This window comes from Tachypleus tridentatus, chromosome 8 (assembly GCF_004210375.1).
Source record: "Tachypleus tridentatus isolate NWPU-2018 chromosome 8, ASM421037v1, whole genome shotgun sequence".
Taxonomy (NCBI): Eukaryota; Metazoa; Arthropoda; class Merostomata; order Xiphosura; family Limulidae; genus Tachypleus; species Tachypleus tridentatus.
The window spans coordinates 127,194,026-127,219,029 of NC_134832.1; the positions used below are offsets into that span (position 1 = coordinate 127,194,026).

The 25,004-nt window shown below is 33.5% G+C and overlaps 1 pseudogene across 1 annotated transcript in view; it reads left to right on the forward strand.

Moving 5' to 3' along the window:
* The window catches only part of LOC143223449 (tyrosine-protein phosphatase Lar-like), a 170,238-nt pseudogene that overhangs the window by 122,815 nt on the left and 22,419 nt on the right, over nt 1–25,004 (forward strand). Inside the window, exons 6-19 of the transcript XR_013012919.1 lie at nt 3,678–3,860; nt 6,411–6,521; nt 9,115–9,387; nt 10,939–11,226; nt 12,660–12,680; nt 13,901–14,001; nt 14,581–14,776; nt 14,940–15,224; nt 16,557–16,866; nt 18,233–18,544; nt 19,425–19,622; nt 20,151–20,243; nt 20,765–20,951; nt 21,754–21,961. The product of XR_013012919.1 is annotated as a tyrosine-protein phosphatase Lar-like (transcript). The remainder of the gene's footprint in view (nt 1–3,677; nt 3,861–6,410; nt 6,522–9,114; nt 9,388–10,938; nt 11,227–12,659; nt 12,681–13,900; nt 14,002–14,580; nt 14,777–14,939; nt 15,225–16,556; nt 16,867–18,232; nt 18,545–19,424; nt 19,623–20,150; nt 20,244–20,764; nt 20,952–21,753; nt 21,962–25,004) is intronic.

Sequence of the window (25,004 nt, forward strand, 5' to 3'; positions counted from 1 at the left end):
CCATATATCTAGCTAAGGGATTATGTGATGAAGCTTTGAAGTTAACTGTGTGGTGGAATTGTTCCTTAAGTTTAGATAAACCATATATAAGGTGGGGTGGGGGTATAATGTTAGTTGTTACTTTCTTATGTTTATTAAAGAGATTGATAATTTACTTGTCTGTGTTACCTGTTGGATAAGTTTTGGCCTTACTGCTTCTCAGGACTTCTCAGAAGACCAGATTAAGTAGCCAACACTTAAAATGTAAGTCAGTTAGTAATTAATATAAATTTATAAATGCAAAAGATAGTTACTGATTAATTATTAGCCTTTGGTAATCGTATAGTTTATTAACCAGGACAACTGTTTAGCTGTTAAGACATTGTATGTGAATTTTTTTCTTCTAAATTCGTTTGAAGAGAGAGGAGATACAGCGGTTTGCAAAAGTATTCACTCCCTGTAGTTTCCAAATTGTGTTGTTGTCTAATCACGAAACTTTCATTCGGGACATTTTTTAGAATCTACACAATCTACTCCTAACTGAAAAAGCTAAAAAACGCTGATATTATATAAGTAAGTTAGACATTTAAAGAAAATTAGAATATTCTTAACTGTGTAAATATTCGACCCATTTGTTATGGCTACCCTAAATCACTTCAGATACAAAATATTAATTTGAAAGGTCACAAAATTAGTGTAATGATCTCTGTCTATGTGCAACCAAAGTGATTTGAAACAACTTTAGAGTAAATGCATCTGTTCAAGCTTCAACTCACATTGTGATACGACAAGCCAACCATGAAGATCAAGGAGCTTTCCAAACAAGAAAATTTCAAACTCACTCATTATTCCTTTGAGTACAATAGAAGTGCATTATTAAGATGTAGAAGGTGGAACACATCATCCAGTCACTACCCAGACTTTTTCAACCTAAACAACCAGGCAAGTAGGAAACTGATTAGGGATACCACAGTGAAGCTAACAGTGATTTTGAAAGATTTGCAAAATTCCATGTCTGAGATGGGAATTACTGCTCATACATTGACAGTATATCGGCAAGAAAGAAGCCATTACTGAAAAAGAATCATCTGAAATCTTGTATGGAATTTGCAACAACGCATGTAAATGATAATGCAGACACGTGGCAAAAGGTTTTGTGATCAGACAAAACAAAAATTGAGTTTTTGTTGGTCTAAATTCAAAGCGTTATGTGTGGCGTAAACACAGCACATCACTCAGTCAAAGCCATTCCAACTGTCAAGCATGGTAGTGGCAGCATCATGTTGTGGGATGCTTCTCATTAACAGAGACTGGGAAACTTGTTGGGACAGAGGGGGAAGATGGATGGTGCAAAGTACAGGTGAATCCTAGAGGAAAACCTGCTTGAGTCAGCCAAGAATTTAAAATTGGGTCGAAAATTCACACTTCAGCAGGACAATGACCCGAAGCACAAGGACAAAGCCATAATGGAGTGGTTTCAAAAGAAAAAGTGAATGTCCTTGAGTGGTCCAAGCAAAGTTCTCACTTTAATTCAATATAAAACTTATTGTCAAGACTTGAAGATTGCAGTCCATCAACTATCACTAACGAACGTGTCAGAACTGTATCAATTATTTTTTCTGTGTTACTATTATATTACCTTGTTAGTGGACCATAGTCCTGCACTTTATTATAAATTGTCCATATTTATCTATTTAAATGTAAGAAAGGCTAAAATTTTCAAAATCAGAGTTGCACGAAGTGATAGCGACTAAGTGGAATCTACATTAAAACGTTCCGTAGACAACAGAGCCCACATTTCGTTCGTTCCTTGGCTTGTTCGTGCTCTTTAACTTTGCACAAACACCTCATATATGTTAACCTTACTTCCATATCTTATGTTAAAATAGACTTCAAACTGTTTATAAGAGTTTGAACCTTTCATGAGTGAATCCTTTATTTCTTGTTTTCTAAACTGTATTATTTCAAACTATTTATGAGATATTGTACATTTAATGAGCAAGTCCTTTGTTTCTTGTTTTTTTTAAACTATCTTCTTTTATTCTATTTATAAGATATTGTACGTTTCATGAGTGAGTCCTTTGTTTCGTTTTATAAAATCTCTTCTTTCAAACTGTTTGATATATTGTACGTTTCATGAGTGAATCCCATGTTTCTTGTGTGTTTAGCTGTCTTCTAATTGAATTATGGTCTTCCAAATTTAATGGCAGGTTGAAATCTCGCTATTCAGATATCGAATAATCAATAACTTGTATGAAATTTAGTAACAACCTTAGATTTTCACAACCAGACTGAAGAAACGTAAAAGATCTATGTTATACCTATGTAACTAGTTACAATCATCACACCCTAATTACAAGTACGTTTAAGACCTGTGTTATATCTGTAACTTGCTGGGTATAATTTACAGCAATTATAGATACGTTAAATAGCTTATACCTATGTGACTTTTTAGGGTCATAACACCCTAATTACAGGTACGTTAATTAACCTATGTTATACTTTATGTGACTTGTTAGGATCATAACATCCGAATTACAGGTACGTTAATTAACTTGTGTTATACCTACCTATGTGACTTGTTATAGTCATCACACCCTAATTACAGGTACGCCAAATGACTTACGTGTGTGTTTTCCAAACTTTAAATAACGAAATACCCTAACGTCCCAAAGTTTACGTTGTACTCTCCGCTTCGAATTAAAATAATTTTTCCAAGCGATAACAAAATCAACATTTTTTTCCGTATTTCTAATCATCTTTTAAATAACAAAATACGTATAAGGAGCGAGTGAATGCGAGAGGAAACTGATATTTACTTTTGCTGTATTATCGTCGTCTTCAGCTCTTCCATTTGGAAAGTAACGACCTGTGTTATGCTTACGTCTTAGTAGGGTCATCACACACAAGTCAGAGAAACGTTAAATAACCTATGTTGAACTTACGTGACTTGTTGAAATCATCACTCCCTAATTATTGTTAAGTTAAATAACCTATTTTATACCTATATGACTTAAAATAAGCAGCTCATAGTAATTAGATACATTAATTAACTTATGTTATTTATCTTTGTGACTTTCCATAGGACCACTACTACATTAAATAACCTGTGGAAATGTAATGGTTCATAACTTCCCATTTATTTTTTACTATTATTTAGGTGCATTTAGTTTGTTTTTTGAATTATAATATGCGATCACTCACTTTAACTATTTGCTAGTAAGTATGGTAAATGCTTTAGTTTTCAGTAAGTGTTTATAAATAACAAGAGATGTTTTCTCAGTTTTTAACAACTGTTTATAAACCTGTCTTTAGAACTTAATTTTTACCAAGGAAGTGATGGGTTATCCTTCTCTGTGTTTAAAAGGCTTGTCCCTTTCCCCAAGAAAGTCATTGTTGTCAAAACAGGGCAGAGCCCAGATAGCCCATTGTGTAGCTTTGTGCGTAACTAGAAAAATATTTTCTTCAGCAGTCCTTCGTACTGCGAGAAACGTTAATAAGTATCTTTATTATTGTTAATCTCATATTGTGCTAGTTAAAGTTAACCATAATGTTTACACTTAGTTTTCACTCTTTCATTGGAGTTTTGTTCTTAATCCTGTCCTCAAAGGAATGGTTCAGAAGAGGAAGATTCAGCTTTCTCTCATGTTTTGATAGTTTCGTAACCAAAACGTTTTTTTGTTTTTTCTTCTCCACAGAAGACGCTATACCACTAGGGTTCCCGCAGTTCACTATGCACCCCACCATGCAAGGAGTAGAAAAAGGTCGAACAACCCTCTTATACTGTCAGGCTGAGGGTAACCCAACCCCTACTATCTACTGGTTAAAGAACATGGTTCCTGTAAACCTAGATGACCCACGGTTAAACATCATTCAAGGTAGTAAGTATTAAAGTAGGTAATATAATTCCTGTTTTGCACTGGTTAAAGGATATGATTCCTGTTATTATGGCCGACTCATTGTTAACCATCGTTCTGGCAGTATTATAGTAAGTAATTTTATTTTTTAATGGTAACTTTTTAATATCGCAATATTTGCTGCTGTTGACTACAGTTTAAGATAATTACCTTCTTATCGATAACGTGATGAGATCAGTTTGTGACCCAGCAGTAAGTGTGTCGTGCTGTAGATCGAAGGGTCCGAGACTCGAGACATGCTGATGCTTAAACCATTTCGGGTTTTCAGTTGTAAGCGCATTACTTACGTAACAGCCAATCTCATTGTTCGATACTATGGGTTTTGCTGTGGACTGAAAGGTCCAAGGCCCGAGGCATGCTCCTGTTGAACGCATTTCGCAGTTTTTTCATTGTGAGCGCGTTATAGGAGTAGCAATCAGTGTCATTGTTTGAAAGAATAGACCCGAACGGAGTTCTCGTGGCGGCGGATACCTCTAATTTGCACTCTTTCCTCTGGTCAGTGGATCAAAATTAGGTACGACTGTACCTGAACCTAATGGAACTTTTGACCTGGCCAGTAAGCTTATGTACACATAATGTACCGTTCAGGTTGAGATTTCTAAACCCTATAAGACGTTTTAGTGACAACTTTTTAACAATAACTTCAGGGTGACATACCCTGTAACTAGCGTATCAACTGTACTGCATTGTCACCGTCAAGAACAACTGGAAACAGCGTCTTCAACTATTACCCTAAATGTTAACCAAATCACAGCCCTTGTTGCAGATTGTGCTATTATACACTCTGCAACAAACCTCTGTTTCGTGTGATAACGTTTTTTGAGGCATCTACAGAATTTTGTAATCTGTTTTGTATTGTGGTGATTTCAATATCTGATTTAATTCAATAATATATTTTCGTAAACAAACTTCGGGTATATGATAACTTCCTTGTTCGAAAGATAGTAATTGTGTAGGTGATTAATCTGTAAACGTTCCTAAATCTCGACTCGCAACCTGCAGATGACAGGTTCGAATCCCCCACAGCCTGAACGCATTATAATATTTACGGTCAGTCCCACTGTGCATTGGTAAAAGAGTAGCCCAAGAGTACACAGTGGGTGGTGTTGACTAACTGCCTTTTCTGTGATCTGTCACTAATAATTAAGGACAGCTAACATAGGTGGCCCTCGTGTAGCTTCGCTCGAAATTCAAAACAAATGAAATCAGTAGAGTTGCAGCTCTGATAACCCTGTTAACAAGCTGAATGTTAAACAGTCGTTAAAGCTGGACTACCGAACTGTTTGTGGATGAACATTATTTTTAAATGCATATAATTAATTTTATATATATACACATAGTACGGAAACATGATGAGAAAAGTATGCAATTGCTTATAATGTTAAAAGTTTTACCATGTGGACAGTAAAAATAATATAATTATAACTCAAATACCACTGTAATGTTTATTAGTTTCAAACATAATTATTACTTTTCACCTTATACTGTAAAAAATACCTCGTATAATGGTTTTCTCATTAAAGCATATTTGTTGTTTCTTTGACAATAATCACTGGAAGGTTTTTCTGTTTTTAATTCGTATTGTTGTGATTATTACCTCAACTTCAGTCACTAGTGGAGCTACACTGTGACCTGTCACTGTGTGTGTAGCTCGTGACGTGTTCTGAATCCTCGTCGTTAGGTTGTTAATTACCCTAACGGTTCGTCAGAGGATGTTCTGTTTCAGCCATATTTATCTCCCGTCTCTTTCGCTCGAATGACTGGATGGAATGTTGATTTGTTTATACAACCAGACATACAGCCTACATTCTCTCTGTACCTTTACAGAAATAGTTGAAACGTTCTCTTGATCTGTGGTTTCCAAGGTGAACAATTCATGATTTATTTGTGAACATACTTCAGTGGTTCAGGAACGTTAGTGCTTTGAAGAAGCCCAAGAATTCCGATATACGACAGCAAAAATGTTGCTAACGTAGTAACTCTCTTACGTATATTAGATTTTACTCTGATGTACAGTCTTCAGAATGCATTCCTTTTTACCCGGATGTAATATTTAGCTAGATATACTAGAAGAAATGTTAATTAACCATTCTGGTCGTATATGGAATATGTATATATATATATATACATGGCCAGGTGGGTTAAGGCGTTCGACTCGTAATCTCAGGTTCGAGGATTCGAATCCCCGTCGCACCAAACATGCTTGCCCCTTCAGCCGTGGTGACGTTATAATGTGACCGTCAATCCCTCTATTCGTTGGTAAAAGAGTAGCCCAAGAGTTGGCGGTGGGTGGTGATGACTAACTGTCTTCCCTCTAGTCTTACACTGCTAAATTAGGGACGGCTAGCGCAGATAGCCCTCGTGTAGCTTTGCGCGAAATTCAAAAACAAAACAAATATATATATATACTTTTATACCACCTGGTGTCAGTTTACACAAACGTTGTAAACAATGGTATTATTGATAACTTGTTTTTCCTTTCGTTGCTGTTAATATGTTAAATCACATTTTCAGCCTATCTACAGATAAGCGAAGCAAAGGAAGATGACCAAGGAACGTACCAATGTGTAGCAGAGAACTCGATTGGTTCTGGATTTTCTAACCTGGCGTCGCTCTACGTTAAAGGTAACTTAAGTATAATTCTCATTTGATTTTTCCCACAACCATCCAACCAACTAAAGTTTTTGATATGAGAAGGTTTAACCAGTTTCGCATTAATAGCATTTACGTAAGCACATTTGTTCAAATTCCTAGAAATACCGACTAGTTAATGTAATTTCATCGCAAATTAAAGTTGCAATTTCCCTATGGATTAAGAAACTTGTTGGCCCTATCGTTCGTTCCAGGATACTTAGATAGAAACTGGTTTTACAAGAGCGAACAACATCTAGTTTATATAGAAGGAACACATTAAGTCACAAAACCGTCACATTATTTTCATAGAACAGCGAAGTTCGCATATGAATTATACTTTCATTCAAATTATAATACAAGAATTATACAAATTTTTACTTTCCTTTGAAAAAACGATATATTTCTCAGACAAATCAAGAACTATTTGTCTGTTCTAATTGACGTATCTCGTACATTTCCAGCTGAAAATTATATAAAACAAAAGTACTAAAATAATTCTTACAAACGTTTAAGTCTTCGTATCACCTTCGTTTGTTGTAGCAGATATATAAAAGCGCCCTCTTTAGACTTGTATACGATAGAAGATGAAGGAGGTTCTTTGTGACGTGTCAAAGTATTATATACCTCCTTATATCCCATATATACATCCATAATAGGAAACGTCTTCATTTCAGTAAATTACCAATAGGCTCGACGGAATGACATTTATTTGTTACATTTTGTTTCTATGGGAACTGGAATTCAGTTATTGTTCCCTTCATTTCATAAACAGAAATTGTTGCACATCGAATATTGGTTAAGCAGCTTTTTTGATGAATGTTTTACTGTTGATAGTGTAGAACAAGTAGAAAAACAAATTAGCATTGTTCATAGCTTTGCATTAACTGTTACCATAGTAACCCTAGTTGAACCCATTATCAACCACGAAATATTATTTATTGGTGAAGTAATACGTAGATTATGTACCGTTCTTTGGATAAATAATAATAATAAAAAGTACACTATTGTACTTGTTTCATTCGTTAATTGAAATAGCAAGAGATGGTCTTGGCACGTTATTCTGGTGGGAATTTCTTGTTAACCTGGCTGGATCAATGACGGCTTTCCTTGAGAAGGCAATTCAGCTGTTAGTCTAGACTAAACATAATCAACATTGTAATTAAATTAAAATAAGACGCAACTTAGAAGTATTTCCTCTGCTTTTCGGTAATATTGTGTATGAACTTCTTGTAATTCAAAACTGGCGTGCACTGATTCAAAGTGTAGACTTGTTCAGTCGTTATCTTATAATACAATGATAAAAGTTTGTTGTTTATAAAAACCAGAAGAGGTGATTAGTTTAGTCAGTAAAAGTTGTAGTCGAACGTAAAACTCTGTAATGAAAACACAAATGTACAGACGGTCGGAACTGTAATGACGCGATTGGTGATAACACAGTAAACAATGATGACCAAGGACTACATGCAATAAATACCCTTACCCATCCCTTCTTCTCCTTGTTTGAATGGTAAGAGAGTGGTACCTTACACATATTTTTTTGTCTTATCAGCAGATGTGAAGAACATAAAAGATTATCTAAGTTACTTTCTTCAGATTTGTGATATTAATAATATGTATAAACACTTATACACGCATTATCGTAGATCGTTTTTCTGTTTTCCAAGCGCCTTGTATGTACTAGTCTTCGCTAAAGGTTTGTAAGGTATTGAAGCATGCAGCGATACAGTTATCAAGAGTTTGAAAAACAGTCATCTACCACATATTATCAAGAGTTTGGAAGATAGAGACCAGTAGCGTAGAGAATAAGTAATTATGTTAGAGAATAGGTAATCATACTCCTTACCAAGGTGTTAGAGCATAGGTAATCATACTCCTTACAAAGGTGTTAGAGCATAGGTAGTCATTCTTTTTTACCAAGGTGTTAGAGCATAGGTAGTCATTGTTTTTACCAAGGTGTTAGAGCATAGGTAATCATACTCATTACCGAGGTGTTAGAGCATAGGTAATCATACCCGTTACCGAGGTGTTAGAGCATAGGTAATCATACCCGTTACCGAGGTGTTAGAGCATAGGTAGTCATATTTCCTACGAAGGTATGAGAGTATATGTAATAATTCTTGTTACCATGATGGTGAAAGGTAAATCACCATACTGTTACCAAGGAACTGAAGGAAACGTAACTGTTTTCTGATGAAAGCATTGGAAGAAAAGTAACCATACGTGCTACCAAGGGGCTAAGAGACAGATATACGTAGTTTTATCAACAGGCTGTGAGAAAGGTAACCATGGGGTTGATGAATGGGTAACATACTCTTTCAAGAGGCTGAACCACACGAAACCATATGATTGAAGGACAAGAAATTGAAGATAGATAACCACATTCTTACCATGTGTAACAAGAAAATTATTTGACGACCTTTCACTAGATGCGAGATATTTGTTATTTTAGTGTTCAAGATAACAGTATACAGTCTTTAGAACATTTTATCTGAATTTACCAAATTTGGTTATAAACGCATGATTGGTAGTTATTGTACAGGTAATATGTATATTTATAGCCAAGTAACTAATATGTTATTTTCAGTGCGTCGTGTTCCCCCTTACTTTTCCATACCCCCAGAACCTGCCTACGAAGTAATGCCAGGGTCGAGCCTGAACCTAACCTGTGTGGCCGTAGGCTCTCCCATGCCGTATGTCAAGTGGAGGAAGGGTTCTTTTGATTTGACACCTGACAACTCTCTCCCTGTGGGGAAGAACGTGTTGCACCTAGAAAACATACGTGAATCTGCTAACTACACCTGTGTTGCAGCTTCTAAGTTGGGTAACATTGAAACAGTCACAGCAGTTCTGGTACAGGGTAAGGCGAAATATTTGATTCAGCTCATATGTTTGTAATATAATGTTTAATATATCGGTTTCCTTCTTGGATAAAAAATCTTTTTTTCTTTAACGTCTGTAATCAGCTACAATCACTTATTTCCTAAAAACCAATTTTATGCTAAGCCCATCCTTACCCAGAGTTTAGCTTAAGGGTAGGCCTAACACGGCCATCTTTACGCGAAATTCAAAACAAACTAATCCTTTAGGGTAAGTTATCTGGCAATTGTGACCTAGTAAAGAGTCAGTCAGCTGTGAAAAACTTGATTTAAATTAGCTTAGCCCTTTCAAGTAAAATTTATTAATTATTTCACTGCTATGAGGTCATATATGAAACACGCAGTTTTGAAAAGTGATATCAGTTTTGAATTTTATACCATCATGAAAAAAGGCATTCATTTTCAAACTTCCCAAAGTTTGCCAGTTTCCAGAAAGTAATGACATATCAAAACAAGCCTTTTTTGTTTTATTTTTATCATGTGTCTGAAAATAAACGTAACAGTGAAAAGAGTTGAGAACACAACTGATTATGAAAACCATAATTTGTAATTTCAGAAACTTTGTGAACATTAATTAAATTTAAATTCTAGATTTCCTATTACAAGTTACATTATTATTATCATTATTACACTATCGAAAGTATCCTGCTTCACACGGGCCATTAGGTTAATACATTCTAGATAACTGTATCAGTGCAGTGATAGTATTCTGAACCTATTTTAGCATCTCGCAAGTGGACATTGCCTTTAACTCGAAGCTTCGTCTGAGTTATGCAAATAAACGCAGCCTTTCTGTTTCAATTTTAATATACATTACGATTTTAATGACGGGGACGCAAGGTGCCGTTAAACCTTGTAAGTGTAGTGAATGTTTGTATGATTTAAATAAATTAATAAACAAACCTAGAGTAAAGACATATTGTCGAGAGCCAAGGGCATTACATTTATCAGGAAAGGAAAAATATCGATCCAATTTTTAGTTTAAATCGTTTATAAATTATAGCATTTTCTGTTATATCACCAATGTTTTTAATAAAAAAAATAAATATCTTTAATCAACGGGGATACTCTAATGTAAGAAATAATCAAATATTTTTCCCAGTTTTCTTGTTATGCATTTCATTTTATACTTGCAATACAACTGACAGTATTAGGTTATACTTTTGTTGCCGAAACACACTGACCTTTAAGTATATTAGAAGTAAATTTAACTGATAAACTACATGTTATACTATTTATGTCTATAATAAAAGAGAGTGTCTGTCTGTGATTTTCTTATGTAAGGTATCACTTCTTTTCTGTGCGGTTTTCGGTAGCTTGCCTCATTAAAAGGATGCGCACGCACGTAGATAAGTAATAATACCCAGGTGCACATTCTCAAAGGTCACTTGGTGTGAGTGTAAAATTTGAGGCTCTTTCCTCTTGCAGCCGTGATGTTCATACACATAGACACTCCCTTTTATTATTACATAATAGTTATTTAAGGTTTGAGATCTCCACAAGGTAAACCTGAGACTTGCCAAATGTTACAGCACTTCCTCGTCCGCCAAAAGACTTGAGGATATCGGACGTAACAGCCAGATCTATTAGGCTTTCGTGGTCATACGATATAGGAGCTGAAAACATAAAGTATTACGTGATTCAATATAAACCTAAGCAGGCAAACCAGGAATACAGTGAGATAAGTGGAATTGTCACAACGTTTTACACAGTGTCGGACCTCGTTCCTTACACCGAGTACGAATTTCATGTTATTGCTGTTAATGCCATTGGTCGTGGCTCACCTAGTACACCAGCTGTCATCACTACAGGTGAAACAAGTAAGTCGATACAAATGTTTTCACCCGAAAAAAAATGTTTCAAACAGGCGCAAATATACTGCTGCCATCTATCGATGTTTTTCTCAGTTTAGAACTCTGTGTACAAAGTTCAAAATAATTTCATCTTCCTTTTTTACTTGAATAGTTTTAGGTTCCTATTTATTTTGTATTGCAATTGTTCTTGGATTTTTGGCTAATGTGAAAATTTTATCTTGTTCTAGTACTTTATTAAACGTCTAAGTTTTTAAAAGGAAAAAAAGGTAATGTTAATACAATTAACTCTTATATACTCTGGTTTTTACAGAATTAGTGTTTTATTTAATTTATTTGTCTTGTTTTCTATAACATGTAGATTAAAACAAGTAACAGTTATTTACTCTTATTTGTTTAAGCTTTTTTCTAAAGTCAATTATTTGTTACAACCATCGACTAGAACTGATTTCGTTTTTTGATTTTGTTTTCAAACATTTCAGGCAATGTAGGTAATTTTGCCTGAATTTCGTATATCGCAGCTCGTAATTATTTTAGATTCTTCCTTCACTTTTTATATAATGTAATTTCTTATAAATTTTAATAAATTCTTGCAGCTGCGTTCTACACATTATCACCTCCTTTTGAGTAAATAACTGAGTAACATTTACTAACTTAAAAACAGTTTGAAATTACTCGACCAACACATTATGAAATTTAACTACATTACTTTATATAAAATTAACTAGTTTATTCTGTTGATGTGGGTTTTTGAATGACATTATTTCATTCCTTCCGAGCTGGGAATTATTAGTCCGTGATTACAATAATATTTTTCCTTTTAGAACTTTCATATGCCTTGCACATTTGTTAATGTAATTTGAAATATTTAATTTAGTTTTCAGTTTATCTACGTAACAAATTGTGGTTATGAATGCATTGAAAACTTCAGTTAGTGGTTTGAAAATTAGCGCCATCTGACAGTAACTTTACAAGTATAGTGATTTTTTTTTACAGAAATAAGAAAGATTAAAACGTTTTCGTTTAAAATGAATAGTTCCTGTAATTAATTATTAATATTTATATAATTAAGCTTATTGGATTATAATTAATGTGTTTTGAAATGTAATTGGAAGAGTGCAGCACGGGATTTTGTGTAGTTTAGTTAGGTAGCCTAATTCACGTTCAGTGTAACTTTTCTTCAACAGTTCTGAAATACAAATCTAAACTACAAAAATGTTTATATTTACTTCTATAATATTCTAAGTGGTACAAAAATTTGTTACACATATCATCTCTAAAGAGGTCCTCATATCGTGAACATTCTTTCACTTTGGACAGTGGAAATATTAACTAATTTAGCACATTCGCTAGTGAGGAAATCTATAAGACAGAGATGTTTAATTCACCTGCGTTTCTTAGCACTACCATTACACTGTTTTCTCTGTTTGTTTGCCCCATAGTGGAACCATCAGGAGCAAGCAGTAAGTTTCCACCTTTTCTTTCAGTGTCAGTCTCTTTCCTATAATTCTAGCACTTCTGTTTCTTAGTTTATTTTCTTGTGTTTCTTTATTTTATTCTTACTGTTAGAAAGTATCTTCAAGAATATTCTTTGTGAAAGCTACGTACATGTCATTCTTTTTATTATACGTTTTTTAACAGCTGGCATTTTGTTTGGTGGTATGTGATAAATGTCCTAATAATGCATGAACTTCAATCAGCATTTCAGGTATGACAGAACATTGAAAGAAACAACAAATTTTACAGTTAAGATCATTTGTGCTATTAGTTTATGAGCAGGTTTACTGTGTTAGCATCCACTGAAAATTTAATAAACCTTTTTATAAATAACCATTTTGGAATTCCTAATAGATAATGTTGAACAATAAGGAAAACTGTACATTAAATGTTTTTGTGTGGTTTTTGAATGTTTTTATCACGTACTTGATGAATGGATGATAATTTAAAATAGTGTGTAAAAGCTGTTAGTGTTTAGCTGAATTGTTAGTTATTTACCGTCCATTATTGAAAGAAATAATTGGAATGTTTCTCATGTTTAAAACAAGTTGAATAAAAGTTATACTCACAGGTGTCCTGTACAAATACATCTGCATCTTATGATAACACCTTTGTACCAATGTATTTACACATATATAATTTATAGACTTATTTAATAAATGAAAGATTTCACATGTAAATAGGTTTATAAGCAATCACACTGTGATTGTTGTGATGGTAGACCAGTATTAAGCTGATTAGCCTAATCCTATTAATGATTTAAGAAAACCAAATAAATAAATAAAATCACAGTACACATTTATAAAAGTATATTTAAGAACCTTTAGATGTGCTTAGTGTATTTTACTATAGCATTATCAGTATGGCATTAATAAAATGCTGCAGCTTCTAATCAGAATGTACTTGTTTGCTTTAGTTTTGGATGTGGGCATGTGCCTTATATATTTTAATTTATATCCTGGTCTAGTTTTATTACTATTTCACGTGCTCTTTTATGTTTTACACATTAAATAAGGCTAATTTAAAACAGAACCATAAAATATTTTTCTATATCTATGTGTGTTTTCTAAGTCCCAGATGTCAAATAATCTCTCTTCTTAGCTTATTCTAACCACGATTTAAATAGTTTGTAATATTTTTGTGATCATGAAGCATCAACCTCTTGTTTTTTTTCTTTGTCATTAAGAGCCTGGCAGTGCCCCGAGGAATATCCAAGCTCGTCCTTTAAGTTCAAGTACAGTAGTTATACAGTGGGACCCTCCTAAAGAACCTAATGGACAAGTTACTGTAAGTATAAAAGTTTGTGAATTAATCATAGCTTCACATGAGATAATACAGAGGATTTAATGTTATGATCCATCTGGTAATGTAGACTGTATGGGATACCAGTGACTAGTGGAGTATATACCTCTAGGGATACAGAAATTGTGAATTGTTGGAGGTTTACCATTGTTGCCTTATTGATTCTAATATTTAGTACTGTCAGGGATCATTTGATATAATGGATTATTACAAGATTTGCTATTAAATTTTCTGCGGTTCCAGGAGTGAAGATCTTACTGACAACAAGTATCAAGTCCAAGAGATTAAAATGAAGATTCTTCTTAAAACATTATTGATCTTCTTTGACTTCATAAAATGATAAATCCATTTCTAAAATTTCAAACAATTTGAAAAAGAAATTATATAATTTTAAAGGAACTGTATCAAATATTGAGCTTATTCCTTCTATAACAAATGATTCAAGAATTTGTAATAATATTTGTGATTTAGGTTAAAGGATATACGTTTATAAAAACTTGTATTTGCTTACAAACTACACCATTTCATGTATTTCTGGTGATATTAATACATCACTATTTAAAGGGATACAAAGTATATTTTACAACACGGCCCAACCTTCCTACAACCAACTGGAACACCCAAAATGTTGATAGCAGTACACTAACAACAATCAGTGATATGACACCTCAGACCATCTATACCATCCGCATCCAAGCATTTACCAGCAGAGGATCTGGTCCATTGTCTGCCCCTGTACAAGTAAAAACCCAACAAGGAGGTATGTATGCATACTAGTAAAAATAATCCAACAAGTAAAGGTTCTACTATATAATAACATAGTTTTATTATTTGTATTTTGTTGAAAACAGATTTATATCACTATCATGTAAATATTTTTTGTACTTTTTTTGTTGTTTCCATTATTGTTCTTCTATAAACAGTGCCAAGTCAACCCTCAAACTTAGTTGCCAAATCAACATCATCCACAACAGTCCAGCTACAGTGGAGCCATCCAGAACATGCAGGAGAAAGTGTTATTGGTTATGAGTTATATTGGAATGACACTTTTACCCAGCAGCAGTACCACCGTACCATTCCAGCCATCAATTCCTACACTCTGAGCAATCTATACCCAGACACACTATACCACATCTGGGTGGCAGCTAAGTCAAAACGTGGAGAGGGAGCTGCCACACCACCGGTCAATGTAAAAACTGACCAATATTGTAAGTCCAACATAATTATGAATTAATTATCTTTAGAATTAAGGAACACTAGTGACCTCTTCCAGCAAAATCACAATAATTCACATCATGAAAATTGCACTAATTTGATATATAAGTTAGCATGTTGTAAAGTACTGTAATTATGTCACTGTATTAAAGCATATCTTGATGTGTAGATTTTAAGCTATTGGAGGGTTTAGTTTTATGAAGGAAATCATAATTAACCATCTGTATACATATAACAAGCTGAGAACTTACCAACAACTAAACATACATAATGGCAACACAAAGCAGTGTTGAAAACATAGCAACAACATATGCAATGCTAGTGCTAAACACAAGGAACTCTATTTGGATTGTGAACATGAAGTAAGAGTTCAACAAAGATGTTAATATTATAATAAAACAACAACAACAGTACAAGTGAATATAAGACACTGTTGATTATGTAGTACTGTTAGAACTAAACCTTGAGAATAGTGCTTATGATGATTTAACACTTTGTGTCCCTATAAGTCTTCTAATTTTAGAAATACTTACACCAGCGATCAACAAACTATGGCAAAACCACTGTGGTGTGAAGATACTTCAAACTTTATCATCAGAGTCAGTTTAAGAAATCATAAAACCTATTAAGTTTGAAGTGTTTGTGCTTTAGAGGTACAGATTTCTTTAATTATGAACTAAGTACAGGTACTGTTTACATTGGAGCTTGTGTAGATGACAAAATTAGTAATTGATCAGTTACATGGTATTTATTACTGTTTTGATGTAGAACAAAGCTGTTATGTAATTTGTACTGTAGATGTCAGACATTACCTTATCTTTACTAAATACACTGGGAGGTGGAACATTCCATTTATTTTTTCCACAGAATTCTTTTTCAGTGTTTAAAAGTTTAGTGAAAGAAGAGTTGTAGAAGCCAAATTATGTTTTTCATTAATGTGTTTAAAATTTAATTAGTATTTTGGACTCATTTCTTTTTTCCATTTTTGTTTTGTTTATTTACTTAGTAGTTATTTTCTTTTGGATTGAATGTTTTATTCTTAATGAGTAAATTTGCTAGGAAATGTTATGAATGCTCAATTCATGTAATTGTTCAATCAGTATTAGAAGGATGATTTTTGAACTAAAAAATTACAATTAATAGTTTTCACAAAATCAAATCAGTAATGATATGGTTATGACCTTATGTACTTTAAAAATCCAAGGTGAAATTAAGCTGTTTTTTGTTTTGTTTTCTTTCTTTCAAACATTTTCATTGGATTGCTAATTTGCATCCCTTGGTCACTACCTATCACCATTCACCCCTCCCAATGCACCTACCCACAGTGCCGGGTGCTCCTCCCCAAGAAATCCATGGTAGTGCAGTAAGTTCCCGATCCCTCCTTATCACCTGGCAACCCCCCTCCTTTGGATCAGCAGAATGGTCAAATCACCTACTATAAAATCAAATACTTGAAGGCCAGCACTAGCGATGACCCCCAAAAGGCACGTCAGATACAGACAGGTCCTGATGAACGTTCTTTTATCATTGATGGACTTGAGAAGTGGACAAAGTACTATATTTGGGTTCTTGCTGGTACTGTTGTGGGCGATGGTCCACTTTCTACACCACTAACTGTCCAGACAGATGAGGATGGTAGGTAGAATGTGAAACAAAGATTCTAGATGTACACTACTTAAGGGTTTTCCACTAACCTTCATCTCGAAAGCTGTGTAACAAATTTGTATATAATGTGCAGTTGTCTCAAACCTATCTTCTGTTCTGTTCTCAACTCTGTCCATTGGATGTCAAACTGTTTTCCAAGAACTAACTAACTCTCTCTTTCTCACATGTTCTCCTTTAACTATTCGTCTTTTTATTCTTCAAGATAGTTTCAGTTATTAACAAGGTGAACGACAAAGTAGAAACACTTGTTATTAGTATGTTGAAAGCTTGAATTCAGTGTGGTGTGTAGTTTGTTCAATGTTTTTTAGCATGTTTTTTCTAGGAAACATGTAATGTGCTACTAGTCTCAGTATTTCAACCTTAGAAAGGAAAGGAAATTAACATTTATGCAAAGAAAACACCTAAAATTCAGGAAGATATGTAACTTGAAAAATGTGTAAACAATAGAGTATCAGGAAAGGTAAAAGATTTCAAATTGCTTTAAATTATAAACCTGAATATCAGGTTTAAAAAATAAAGTTAGAGAAGTATTCTTGGTTTAAAAATAATCTAAGTATCTAAGCTTACGGGAAAATCGCATCAGGTTTTGTACCTACAATTTTGTTAGTATTTTTTAATATTTGTATTGGTGAATCAAAAATGCGTGGAAACAAATTTTTTTTCTTATATGCTTGATGATAGATTCCCAGCTTTGATATTTTAATTTATACTGGTTTTAAATTCATATTTTGTATTTCTGTTATTACAGTCAAGAAACCTCAATATAAATAAAACATTATCCTCCAATTAAAACACTTTAAGGCGGTAAATATGAAATTTTCGATGTTTTTCTGAAGTGCAGTTAGAATGGAGAAAGAGTCAATTTACAATTTTTATATGAGTAGTTGTGTTTTTGCCATAAGCTTTATATGTTTTAGCTGCCATGTTTTAGTGTGTTGCCAGTAATGTGGAAATATTAAGTAGATTATATTATTTTGGTAAAATCACAATAGTACATTATTGTTCTTCTAAAACAACTTCTGTAGAAAATAGAAAAGAAAACTCATGTTCTTAAAGAGTGTTACTTTCTGGTTTCTTGATATTTAAATTAAAGAAACTGAGTCTCAATGAAGGTGTAATAATGATATGTTGCAGAACTGATTCAAAACTCATGTACTGAAAGTTTGCTTACTGCAGTGAAATTGGCTCTGTGAAAATGTGATGCTGCCTCATTTTAGAACTTGTTAAACACATTCTGTGTTGTATTTATTGTATGGTTAAAAGTTATAGAGTTACTTAAGCCTTAAAAAGCTCTACAATATCAAATGAGCCTACCTGTTTTGGTTTTTGCACGTAGTGCCAGGGGAACCCAGGAATGTGAAAGTGGAGCCTGTTAATAGTACCAGCCTTCAAGTTCGGTGGAAACCTCCAGCTAATAAAGATAGAAATGGGCTAATTAGAGGTTATCAGATTCATATCCAGGAAAAGGATAAAAACAATGACTTAGTTGGAGAACCAATCAGGTATGATGTGGCTAATGAAGAAGCAGAAGCCTATAATGTTACAGGACTTCAACCAGATACAACATATGCCGTACAGGTGGCTGCTGTCACTCGGAAAGGTGATGGAACACGTAGTCATCCAAGAACAGCAAAAACAAGAGGGGGAGGTGAGACATTTTACTGGTAACATTTCCATATTTATTATAGGGTACAGGGGGAAGAGATATGTGCATTTAAAAAGAACAATGAAGTAATGGAAGCAAAACATCTTACTTAACATTAAGAATATATATATATATATGTATTAGTTTGTTTAACCAAAAATAAATAAACAAATGCTGAACTAATTGAAAGAATTCCAGTGTATGAGCTATAGTGTAGGATATAAAATGTACCTTAGGTTTTGGAGGTGACTGTAGTGTAGAAGTAAGACCCACATTGCAGTGGGTATACACTGTCTATCAGTCTTAACCTCCATTTGCCAGTCTCACATAAAGAAAAAGTAAAGGAATAGCAATAGAAATAATAGTATAGAAATAGAAATTAGAAGAGAGATATGGTTGCTCAAGCCCACAACATCTCACATCTATGTTACCTTTCACTGCCTGCAGACAGTTGTGGGAAGGTGACTGCTCTCCAAAATATAGCATTCCAGCTATCTAAATTAACTAGTATAACTCTCAACCACTACCTAGTTTAGAACAGGATTAGTTACAGCATTTATTATAGGATTATGTAAAGCGTGGATACAAATTTGGTAAATGCAGTATTTTTTTTAAGGTTTTGTAGGTTACATACATTTCCATGATTATATATATTATTATAAAGTTTAGTAAACTCATGTGAAGTTCTTATTTTTAGGTTAAGAGTGTGTCATATTTGAAATTTACTAAAAATACATTGTATGACTAAAGTGTAGGAACTCTGAAGAGCTGACTTAATGATCTTGAGTAGATTACATGTAGAACAGATTCAATATTTGGGACCATTCTTTATCTATAGAATGTTCTAGTTGAGAAGCTAGATGTTTTTTTACACTTTTAACAGTTCCAACCAAACCTGAGCTGAATGTAAGGGTCATCTCAGAGAGTCATCGGTTAAAAGTAGAGGTTTCGTGGGATCATCCTAAGTACATCTATGGGGATCTCTTAGGATATCGACTGCGTTACAAGAAACAGGGTGCAATCCACAGTGAAGGGAAAGTAATAAATCCTCATGACCAGCGTACCACTATAGATGGTCTCGGTAAGAATTCTCGTTAAAAATGCATTGTGTTCTTCTTGCTTTTGATGTGAATATAACCTGTTAACTACTAAAATTTTAGTTTGTGTAATAGAAACAGCTCTATGTGTTGTGGTTATGAAGTCATCTTGCTGGACTCTAAACCTTGTTGTAAGGAGATAATTTACCAGATCTGACCTGAGATTTGAGTTGCTTGTTTAACCTGAGGAGCTGGTTCTATAACTTCTTAGAACTACATTACAAAATTAAATAATGAAACTCAAGTGGCTGTAACTAGTAATAGGATTTTATAAGTAAATACTTGTCAGAAAATTTTAAAAAGAGAAATGACCCAAAACCAATTTTTTCCTAAGATTAGAGATTTAAGCTTAGAATTTCACATGGCAGTCTCTTATCTTATATTTAAATCTTTAATATTAAAGTTTCTGTTGTGAAGAAATGTCTTTTAAAAACTTGAATGTCAACTTTTGAAAATATAAGTTTATTTGTTATGCATTTCAAAAGCATGTTATTTGTATTTCTATGTTGCAGATAGAGGAGTCACTTATGAGTTTCGACTTGCTGGTCGTAATTCTCTTGGATGGGGTCAAGAAGCAATAGCTAATATGGAAACTCCTGAAGGAGGTAACAATCTCAAGGTTCTGCCCATCTAGTCTTTTGGGAGATTTAGGAATGTAATGAATAACTCACTGTAACTGGTCACAGTTTGTTGAGTAAAAATAAAATTTAAACCATAATATGCAACCTCACCTTCCTAATAAAAATGGAAGTTTAAAATTTAGATATCATATTAATAAGATCATAAAACACTACTGCATCAAACAAAAGCATATTATAATTTATAATATTTAGTTTAAAAAAGATCTATTTTAAACAGTAATTGGGAAATTAGAACAAAAATATTAATTTTCCTAACAAACTTTTGTCTTGTATGCATAGCCTCTCAGTAGCTTGATGATAAGTCTGCAGGTTTTCAGTCCCCATGGTGATCAGAGCAAAGATACTGTTACTTTAATTGTTTCATGGCTATGAAGATTATAAATATTTATTTTTGCATAAAACTTTTTCCCAAATACATCTTTGTGTTTGTTATTACTTTACAACCAATGTTAATCATAATATGTCTTGGTTTTTCTCACTCTTAGTGCCAACAGCTCCACCACAGAACATCACCCACTATCTTCAGAGCCCTACTACTCTAGTGATTCGATGGAATCCACCTTTGTCTCAGTACAGTAATGGTCGAATCATACAGTATGGCATTCTCTTCCACAAAGCTTCTGAGGACACAACTAAAGAAATAAATATAACAGTTACTAGAAGTGTTTTCAGGTAACAATTCCAAGAACTATTTTCACTTAACAGCCACTAAAATTATTCTTATGAGACAGCTGCTAGAAATGTCCCTAGGTAACAGACACAAGAAGTATTTCTAGGTAATAGCTTCTAGGTGTGCTTGTTTGCAGGTAACAGTTACTAAGAAGTGTTTATAAGTAATGGTTGCAGCTACTAGAAATTTTTATACATAACAGTTGTTAAAATGTGTTTCCAGATAATAATTGCTGGATATGTTTCATTAATGTTTGTTTTGTTATCATAGTATTACAGCTTGATGCTGACTTTTGTTTTATTGTGAGAAATGTGAAATATTATTGTATTAATTGTACAATTATTAAATGATTTTTTTACGTAAAGGCAATTTAATTATAGTCAGTATACTCTTTTATACATCTGTTAGGAATGTATTATTACCATTCTGAAAATGTTTAAAATATTATACTTTATAAAGTGATACAGCTAAGACTTTAACTTTTTATTCTAATTTCAAGTAATACTGTTTGCAAGCTATTAAAGATGAGTGTTAGGAGTAATAAGATTCCACTTATGGAAACTTTTTCTGAGATGTTTTGCTGTAGATATTGAAATCATCAGTGTGTTAGTCTTACTTATGTAATTAAAAATAGATGTAAATATCAGCAATGTGTTTTCTTCAGGTGATGTAATAAGAGTTGAAGTTAGTGTAGTTAGTATGTAAGTTTTCTTCAGATAATGTAATGTACATTTAGAAATTAACACTGTATTATTTTTTCAGTTGTTCTCTGTATTCATGGTTTGCTGTATCTTTTATTTCCAGCTCATTGGATGAGAATACTAAATACGTGTTTAGGGTGCGAGCATACACCTTGGTAGGTCCTGGACCCTGGAGTAGTCGTCTGATTGTTGACACTCAAGGAGATGGCCCTTCTGCTCCCACCAATGTCCAAGCTATGGCAACTTCTGATCAGTCGCTCGAAGTGTGGTGGGATGAGGTTCCTTATTTCCCAGACATCCTCGGATACCAAGTACAGTACTATTAACTTTCACTTTTTTTGGAAAAAAACTGTTAGTCTATCTAAAATAACTGAGATTTACTTAATTCATTTGTTTATCTTTGAAAAGTCTGTAAAATAGTAGCAAGACATTTAGGTAATTTGAACCATAACTATTTACATTGATGTAGAATATGTATATTCTAGTGTTTAGTCTGTATTGAGTATGGATTCAAGAATTCATGGTTCATGTCCCATTATTGCAAAATTGCTCTATGATGTTTGAATCATAAAAGTGAGAGCTATATTCTACTAGTTGGTAAAACAAGAGTAGTATAATACCTGATGGATAATGCTGTTAACAAGATTATTTTTCCCCTATTTTACCAGTTCAGTAAGAGAAGATAGCCCTGTAAGAAAAGATAGCTCTTTTTGTATTTTTACATGAAAATACACCCTTGTGCAAATTAATTAAAACAAATAATCATTTTACAATATTTTCAGCATGGCGGCCGATGTAGGCTTGCTGGACCTGCTGATTTCCTTTAATAGTCATTTTTTCACACAGACAGCGTCATTAGCTGCATTTTGCAGGACGGTTGATAATTTTTGGGATATATAACAAAATTTTGAGGCATATTATTACATCATTCGAAATTGCGTTAGAAGGGCAAGGAGACCAGTTAAAAAACAACTTCTTACCAACTCGATGAAGAAAAAATGCTATCAGTGGGGTCTGAAATACAAGAACTGGATGCAAGAACAATGGAGGAAGGTGTTACTCAGTGACGAGACTCATTTCTTCGTACAAGGTCAAAGAAGTCTGCATGTTTGCCAATCTCCAGGTGAGAAACTTCGAGAATCTCACATCAATCAGTTCGTAAAACATCCCTTGAAGAAGATGTTTTGGGGCTTTTTCAGCTACTATGGCGTTGGAAGCTTACATATCGTAGAAGGTATGATATGAGGACCACAGTACATTGAAGTTTTGCAGAGAAGAATCGTTCTAGAATTGAAAAAGAGATTTCCAGATGGATCTGGCATTTTTCAGCAAGATCTGGCTCCGTGCCACACATCGAAAGTTGTGAAGAATTTTATTACTACAACACGAATAAAGGTGCTGGGCTGACCTGGAAACTCTTCGGATTTAAATCCTATTGAAAATCTTCAGGGAAAAGACTGTACTACGAAAGATAAGCTAATTGAGGCCATAATTGAGGTGTGGTACCGCGATCCAAAAATTAGTAAAGATTGCAGTCAACTCATGGAATCAATGCCAAAGTGGATTAATGACCTGCAAAATAAAGGAGTTCATATCATGTATTAATCTGTGAGTAATTTTTGGATTCACAGAAATAAAACGCAAAAAATTGGAAAAATCGTAATTCTCCGTCTTGTTTCAATTAATTTGCACAAGGGTGTAGGTACATTAATTTACTTCAGTTATGGAAGGTTTTTGTGTTATTGTTTATGGAACTGACACAATGATTTTAGATATAAACTATATCTCTACAAAATTCTTTTTTAAGACCAACAAAATAGCTTCTTTCTAGTCTTTATATACTGCACTGAAAAAAATTCCCCATTTAAGCAAGTTTTCAGTATTCAATTTGTTGTGTAAGTTGCAGCAAAGATTTCTAACTGAACACTAAAGATATTTGAATATTCATACAAATTTCTCATGGCCCAGATAACTAGAGTTGTTAGTTATGTTACTGATACACAAAATTACACCAACAATTCCTGAAAAAGTATACAGAATATCAGTAGTTCTTGAAAAACAAAATTTACTGTCTCTTACATTTCTTGTTTTAACAAGGTTTATAGAATCATAACTTGAACATATTGTTTATTAATTCAGAACAACTCATTTGTTTTCCATCTCTTCATTATTTACATTTATATCTGCAGGACTTTTGCTTCCATGTTTTTCCTACCCCTCATTTTACCCTAGAAACTGAAATAATTATTGCCCTGTAATTTCTTCACTATGATATTTTGTACTTTTTAAAGTATGCATCTGTAACAATTTACTACAAGTGAAAACAGTGTCACATTGAACAACAAAAGGGAGAAATGCTACATTGAAACAAATCATAACAATGTTATACTAAAGAAAACATTGGCCTTCCAGAACTTTCTTTGTTGTTTATTTTATTATGTCTACAGATACCAGCTGTTTTTCCATTGTCTCTTTTTCTTTCTTCTAAATACTTTACAGTTGGCTTCCATTTCTTCATTCTTGATGGATTGACTTAAAACTTGGTAAGGTTATACCTCGGTCCAATACACCCATAAATCTTCTCTCTCTTTGCCTTTTCAAAGAATTTAGGGGTTCAAAGGAAAAACAACCCAAAAATGTATATTTTGGGCTTCTACACATTTACAACAGTCAAGACAAAAATTTTCCCAAATGGTAAATTTTCATGCACCCAACACAGTGATATACAAAGAAGTTGGATTTTCCCATTTTGGGGTGGATTTGTGGAGTCAGAACTCACAGAAAAGAATTATTTAGGATTTTTTGTAAATTTTAACAATAACTTCACCATATTTTGGTCAATTGATATGTGATTTGGGACAGATATACTTTTCTATAGGCAACATACTTTGACAAACAAAAATATTGAACTTTCTCATTTTTAGTAATTACAGAGGGATCAACATGCCACAAAAAACAATTTTAGAGATTTTTGATATTTACTAGGATTTAGTACAAAGAGACTTTCTTACAGGATTTAGTACAAAGAGACTTTCTTACAGGTTACATAGATATAAGCAACTTTGGAATTTTTGTCTTTTGCTCACTTTTTCAGTGAGGAAAGCTCAATATGGAGTTTTTGTAAACTATTCATGTCTATCTCAATTAACCTGCATGAAATTTAGTATACAAATACCTTGTTAAAAGTCCCAAACAGTGATATAGACAGTTTTCCATTTTTCTGTGTTTTTCATGATTTTTCTGGTGTCAAAATTGGCCATATTGGGATTGTGTGGAAGAAACATCTCGTATTCATCTACAAATGTTGGCCTCTGTAATTTCTCTTATTTTGTCTGTTCAGTCTTGATACTGGTG